A 7,246-nucleotide genomic window follows, 5' to 3' on the forward strand; every position below is an offset into this window, starting at 1 on the left:
AAATGAGTAAGAAACAGATCAGATGTCTTTGGAAAGTTTCTTTGCAAAGGGGAAAAGGCCCAGAGAAGAGACAGGAGGATGGATTTATCCCAGACCGGTAGGTGAGTCCCACATTCCAAGCCGCTCTGTGTAACATGCGGCGACCGGCTGCTAATGAGGCAATGAAGCTTCAAACTGCTTCACCACGTAAAGACCAAGCAGGCTGTGGATATAAGCAACACTTCGGCTGTCATTGTCTCCATCACTCCCAGATGGACCGTCTCGTTGCAGAAAAACAAGCTCAGGGCTCCGTTAGTCATGATCGTGAGTTAAAATTTTCACTAAGGTAAAATGCTCGTTTTTGTGGCGCATCTGTATCTTATTTTGAAGGGATATGTAAACGTTACCATAGCAACCAGAGTCAGAGAGTGTTTGGGCAGTGGTCGAGAGGAGATGAGTAGAGCTTGTGAGTCTTAAGTCTGGTTAAACGGCAAGATTTAAGAATTGTCTGCCGATTCTCCAAACCTCTGTGACCACAGAGCTGAGAAAAGTACAACAGGTTCGATCGGTTCGTGTCCAGCCACAAGGCAGGAGCAACAGGAACCGATTCCAGTCAAGAACATCGCAATTCCAGAAGAAAATCCACAAAACAACATAACATATGGGAATTTAGAATGACCAAACACGGATGACGATGTAGAAGCAATATCAGGATGCGGAGTCATTTTAAGAGATGAAAGAAACAAAAAACAAAAAGAAAAGGCGGTGGATAAAAGACGACAGGAACAGCCGCTCTATTTGCTGCACTATGATTTGGAGGCGACTATGTTTTTTCATAGTTAACATTTTTAACTGAATAAACATAAACATATATAATAATGACCTTTACATATAATAATAAACATTTCCACATATCATCTCCGATATCCACCGGACTCACAGTTGCTGTTTGGGATTCCCCTCTGTTCTGACATCACCGCGCTTTCTGATTGGCTACCTGTCACATTCAGCAGGTTGTGTTTTTGTTCTCAGTCAGGGTAAACCCCACAGGCTGCGATAAAAAGGCCTAGACAACCCAAATTGGGTATATTCAGGATTTAGCGGGAACACCAACATACAGAAGCCTTTTCTGACTGTTCACTCCCCCCTCCCCCACGCCGCAGCAAAATTTTCCAAGTCTTGACCGGTCCGTGGCAATAAAAAGATTGGGGACCACTGCTTTACTCCACCTCATCTGATGCTTTGCATTATACTTGGTGATGTATGGCTTGGAATCAGCTGGTCACCATGGAAACCCATTCCATGAAACTCTCTAATCACTGTTCTTGAGCTAATCTGAAGGCCACATGAAGTTTGGAGGTCTGTAGTGATTGACTCTACATAAAGTTGTGACCTGTTTGCACTATGCGCTTCAGCATCCACTGACCCCACTCTGTCTGTTTATGTGGCCTAGCACTTCATGGCTGAGTAGCTGACTTTCCCAAAGACTTCCATCTTTTTATAGTACAGCCGACAGTTGACTGTGGAATATTTAGGAGTGAGAAAATTTCACGAGTGGATTTGTTGCACAGGTGGCATCCTATCACAGTTTTACCAAGCTCCTTAGAGCAACACATTCTTTCAATAATGTTTGTAAATGTCTGCATAGGTGCTTAATTATATACACCTGTAAAATTAAGCACCCAGTATTTGCTCACCCATCCAAATTATCTGAGTCAGATGTGTCAGATGTTATCTGAATCAGGAACACCCAATTCAGGTGATTTGGATGTAATACTACTGTAATGTAATGTCACTGTAATACTGACCACAACAAGAGTTCCTTCATTTTTACAACAACTTTTTAAATAACCATCTTAAATGACATGCATTACAACAATGTTTAATTTCCCTTTGAGTTGAACAACATATTTTAACGGAATTGAAAGTAAATGAAGAGCTTTTGCTTTCATGTGTTCTTTTGTTGACTTTTTGTGCTCAACAAGCTGCTGGTATACTAACATAGCACTTCTGCTAGGAAAATATTTAAACTGATGGAAGCTCACAGGTGTTGAAACACCTGTGTATGGAATATTTATGTTTTACCCATCCATCCATTTTCTAACACTCTTGTCCCTTAGTGGGGTCGGGAGGGTTGCTGGTGCCCATCTCCAGCCAACGTTTTGGGTGAGAGGCGGGGTACAACCTGGACAGGTTGCCAGTTTGTCGCAGGGCAACACAGAGACAGACAGGACAAACAACCATGCACACACACTCACATCTAGGGGCAATTTAGAGAAACCAATTAACCTAACAGTCAAGTTTTTGGACTGTGGGAGGAAACCAGAGTACCTGGAGAAAACCCACACATGCACAGGGAGGACATGCAAACAGCATGCAGGGAGACCCCGGGCTGGGAATCGAACCCAGAACTTTATTGCTGCAAGGCAACAGCTCTACCAACTATGCCTCAATGTTTTACCCTTCTGCTTACATTTATTAGGTGTTTCAGTTTTGAATGCAAGATCTGTTCAGCTCCACTAATATTTATCTCTCTTTTTCTCACACCCAGAATGCTTCTAACTCCACCACAGCTGGCTCAGATGCCCTCCCCTCTTTTCCTTATGTCTCCATCACAACATTTTACCTCAGCAACCATAGTCATCACATCCAGCTGCCCTGCTTTCGGCATGATAAACCAGACCTTGTCAGAAGGAAGAGGCCTCAGCGGGAAAATATGTTTTCCTCCAAGAGTTTGAGTCACTAAAAAGTTCCCAAGTTTGCAGAATTCCCAACAACACCCTTTCTATTCCATTTTCTGCCTTCAGCGCATATCCTAAAGTTTTGAATAAAAATTTAATTCAAAAAATAAACTTTTTCATAGTTATAGGGGTATAATATTTGTGAATTTGTTCCTCTCCCATTTTTTGGAGATTTTAAGAAAAAAAAATTTAAGGGCATTTGGTCTTTTAATCTTGAGAATCCTATTTTATTTTTCTACAGCTTTTCTTACCATCAGAATTGGTTACCAAAATCTTAAAAGTTATAAGTTTTTTAACAAAGTTCTGAAACTGCACTGAACAAAGATTGTGAGATTCTACAAGTTGGGACTGGAGCATTCCTCTCAAAGTTTTCAAATTGGTTGATACTTTCTGTACAGTAAATACTTTATTTTCCCTCTCAATGTGAAAAGATATTTTTTCATTTTATGTACAAAAAGATTGATTTATCAAAGCAGCGCATTGAATTTGCTGGTGGAATTACTTATTTCCCCCATTTGAAATTTGGCTTTTGACGTCTTTTGACTGTTTCAGTTATTGTAGTGCTTGTGTCATGCAAAGGTTGTCGGGGTCAATAAGATCATATTGTATTGAAACTACCTTCATTTATTTAATACCATTATTGTATTTTTAGTGTGTTTTATAGTTCAGATTTAGATTCAGAACAGTGTTTGACTCTATAGATCATTCCTAGCTCCCAAATACACTTATTTCCCTTTTTATTGAGCAGTGTATAATTTCAGTATTTCTGAATTTCATTCACATTTGCACTTCTAAATGGACAGTGTACACTTTTTCATAGTAATGGCTCTTTATCAAAATAAAGTGAATAGTTCAGAAACTGACATACATCATTATTATTAGTGCTCAAAACTGAATTGCTGATCGACCTGCCTCCAATGTCTTTGACCATTGTTTATCCTTTTCAACTGTTTTTTTTTCAACAGTTTGTTTACTATCTTTGTTACTTCTATATAAGCACACAGTTTTCTCAAAATGTTTCCAGAGTTTTGTTGGCAGAGGTGTGTAAAGATCAAGAAAGCAAGAGAAAGGGGAAAACAGTGTATAATGTCCACAGAAAAAGGAAATGGGTGATTACAGTAAAATGAGTTAGAACAAACCCCAAACAAGTAGTTTGAAAAGTAACAAACCAGCAAAACTTTGAAATCCAGGTCAGTTTTTATCACAACCATTTTTACAGGAACTAAGACTAAAAGCATACCTGCATTTTTCTGAGTGTTACATTAATTGTACAGCAACATATAAAACTGTTAGTTTAATTCAGGGTACCAGAATGAGCCTCTTAATTTTGCACTGCCCTTTCAGATTAGACATATATTGTTATCAGTATGACTTGTGATTTTGTCCATTTTCGTACATGATGCTTTATTTCTTTACTCCATTTAGTATTGCATGTTACAGTTACTTCACTTAGCTGTGAAATTCATCACTATACTTCTTTGTCTTATGGACATTTTAATATTTTCTTTACTGGAACCCACACTTCAACACCAGATGAAGACTTGTAAAGAGCACCATGCATAAAATAAAGAACTTTGTAGGTACATTCAGTGGTCTTGGTTTTCAATTATTATCATGAAATATCTCTCTACTTCTGTCACAAATAAGTGACAAAGAAGTTTTTTTTTTGTTTGTTTGTTGATGGAATGTCACTACTATTTGATTGAGAATTTTTTAGAGAACCTGATGATTACTAGAATAGAATAGAATAGAATAGAATAGAATAGAATAGAATAGAATAGAATAGAATAGAATAGGCAAAAGACAGATGAAGTATTCTCCCATTGATATTTTAAAGGTGATTAAATCCACACCAGAATTGTACAATGTCATCCCCACACTTCTGCTTGATTCTCTCCAAAAATCTGATCTCTGTAAAAGGTTCATCCATCCATCCAGACACAAAATTAAAAGAAAAATTTATTTCAACCAGATTAATATCCAAGTTACAGATCAGTACACTGATCTCTGAGTTGCACACAGACAGAATCTCCATAGAACTTTGAATACAGTCGCTATTATAACATTTTCAAACATATGGCTCTGACTTGTACCATAGTCAACAAAGCTTCATTGTTAGATTTTATTTCTAATTAAAAGGCAGTTTTTAATTAGATATTTCATTTTGGGTTCAAATAATTAAGGGAGATCCAACTTGTGCACATTAGTTCAACTATCTTAGAATTGGTAAACTAAACGTATTTGCTAATCAAACCAAATGAGATTACTTTCAGTTGGGCCTACAGGCCTCCTTCCACCCACACTCCTCCTCTCTCATTTATCAAGTATAAAAATCCACGCCTTCTAAACTTATAGTTCTTAGAACCTCTGGGGTTTGCGCAATCAGAAAAAACCCACCTTTCCAAAATAAATGGGGGTGGGGTTAGACAGCCTCAAAGAAACCTGTCTCTGGAAAACTGAGCAAGAAATCCCTTTTTCTGTCAATTTGGTCCGTTTGAGTCATGCTAACAAATAAAATTTAGCTGAATCTGTAGCATATCTGTAATGTAAGATATTACTAAGATCAAGAGGTACGGTGCCATTTTACAACCCTGCTGCTTCAACCACTGTGACTAATATCTCTCTCTCCTTCACTCCTTTCTCTCACACTCTCACTGTATAGATACAGACAGATACAAAATTCTTTTGGTTTTGTTATTTTGTGCATCCCACAGGTAGCTGCAGCATTAAGCACAGATGGCATTTTACTATGTGGAAAATAACACAGACAGATGAGAAGAAAGAAATTACCTCCTCTGTACCTATGAACATTTTTAAAATAACACAAGAAAAAAAATATTGTGGATGCCTGTCAAGTAAAATTTTCATTTTATGAATATAATGTCACTCAGAAAGTCTGTCAGACTCAAAACTTGACTTTTACAAATTACAAGTCATAACTTTGGATTTGAATTGGATTTCAACCTGATTTCTTGACAAGATTTAAATTTTACCCAAAATCTAAAGCTTAAATCAGATACTGCTTAAAAAGTTTATATTATTAATTAATTTCACTCATTTCATATTAACAAACAGTAGAGGGTTCTGATAGGCAACATCTTGTCAAGGGTGACATGAGACCTCTGGATCATGGCCATAATAGCAGTGAAATATTCAAAGTTTCAACTTACAAACAGCCCTCATTCTATTTGATGTTCTGTCCATAGGTTCAAAGTGGACATCCTAAAAATAATGCAAAAAAATAAAATAAAAATAATTACATTACAAAATATATTTTTTATTGAATCAAGGTCTCCCAACATCAATTTCCTAGATACAAAATCCAAGCAAAATTATCTTGTCTCAACGGCACAATATAATTAGTCCCTAAGTAACGTTAGGAAACCGTTTAACTTGAGCGTAAACGTAGTCACAACAAATATAAAAGACTTTCCACTGAAAATTTTGAGCATGGATTTCTTGCTCAGATGATAAAAAATCAACTTACTTCATGCTCCCTCCTGAACTACTCAAAAACTTCCCAGCAAGAATCAATCATATAAAGTCTTCAACCTGTGTTTAAAGTGAAACATGCACTTTAACTCTCACAGGCAACCTCATGACATAGAGCAAAATGAAGGTGAAACTGAGCTTTGACACCAGCTCCCACTCTTAAACAAAAAAGAGATTTATTTTAAATAATCCCCTCCCCCTCTTACTTAATTCATAGAATAGAAAGAACAGGGTGTTAGCTGTGCACTGTGGGACAGTACTGAAAATAGCAAATGTGAGTCATAACTGGATACAGTGACATATGTTTCATCAAGTGTAGCTGCCAGGAGTCTGCAGAAAATGTGCTGAGCTGTATTTTCTAGTTGGACATCAACATGCAAAAAAAAACAACACATTTATAAATAGACTTATATATATATATATGTGTGTGTGTGTGTAAATTTACGTACACACACATGCGCGCACACACACACACACACATATGTTTGCGTGGCTATCTTTGTGGAGACTCATTCTTTTCTACATCCTAAACCTTACCCATACCCCTAACCCACATCTCCGTGACCAAAACACAATTCACACCTTAGTCCTAACTCTGACCCCTGACCCAAAAACAGCGCTTCCCCTTGTGGGGACCAGGCTTCAGTCCCCACAAGGAGCAATGGGTACCCACAATGTAGTGTGTGTCAGGAAAATGGTCCCCACAAGGTATTATAAACAAAACAAATGCACACACACACTAATTACTTATTGGTAATTATTGGTCATTTTTATCAGCCTGCATTAAAATACCGCTGATTCATCTTAACTTCATGCTAAGCCTAAAAGCCCAAACAAACTCTGACATTAACCCTGTACAAAACTCCAACATATGTGGAAAACTTCTTTATTGCCTTTAACGAACTTCTATCTCTCATATGGATTCAGTATCACTGTTTAAAAATTATGGGAGATTTCAACAACCAGGTTGACAACCCCAAAGACAGAGCAGCAAATAAGCTGTGTGATATTCTTGACTCAGCATGTGAAACAAG

At 37.5% G+C, this 7,246-nt stretch overlaps 1 long non-coding RNA gene across 1 annotated transcript in view; it reads left to right on the plus strand.

Annotated features, from left to right (window-relative positions):
- Positions 1 to 4,309, plus strand: part of LOC103132507 (uncharacterized) — a 16,602-nt gene extending 12,293 nt beyond the window's left edge. The window contains exon 4 of the long non-coding RNA XR_475572.2: positions 2,531 to 4,309. This is a non-coding gene — a long non-coding RNA (uncharacterized LOC103132507). The remainder of the gene's footprint in view (positions 1 to 2,530) is intronic.
- Positions 4,310 to 7,246: the final 2,937 nt, after the last annotated feature.

The sequence above is a fragment of the Poecilia formosa genome, unplaced genomic scaffold (assembly GCF_000485575.1).
Source record: "Poecilia formosa unplaced genomic scaffold, Poecilia_formosa-5.1.2 Scaffold1093, whole genome shotgun sequence".
Lineage (NCBI taxonomy): Eukaryota > Metazoa > Chordata > Actinopteri > Cyprinodontiformes > Poeciliidae > Poecilia > Poecilia formosa.